Consider the following 413-nt stretch of genomic DNA (forward strand, 5'->3'; position numbering starts at 1 on the left):
TAGCCATGTTTTAGCTTTATCTTTTAATGAAAAAGGAAAAAGCTTTAATGTGATGGTGTTCGTGTTATAATTTGAGTCATTATATATGTTGCAGACCTCTTTAAATTCCTTTAGATGCATGGATTTTTTAAATTTAAGCTATGAAAAGAAGGTAAAAGTTGAATAATACCTATCTGAAAATTAAAATGAGATGCATCAGGAGGAAAAACTATGCATGATGGTGCACTTATTCTTATGGAATTCATGTAATCTCTAAGTATTTTAACACGATTATTCTCATTATTCTTATTATAAAGTGATTGATTATCTTCTTCGGCTATATTTTCTAAAAATAATGAGGATACCCTACAAAGTCTACCACTTGATGTACGTGACCACACTCTCATGCACGTGTAGGAATAGAATAAAAGCAA

The sequence above is a fragment of the Populus euphratica genome, unplaced genomic scaffold, assembly GCF_000495115.2.
Source record: "Populus euphratica unplaced genomic scaffold, PopEup_1.0 scaffold641.1, whole genome shotgun sequence".
NCBI classification, from domain to species: Eukaryota; Viridiplantae; Streptophyta; class Magnoliopsida; order Malpighiales; family Salicaceae; genus Populus; species Populus euphratica.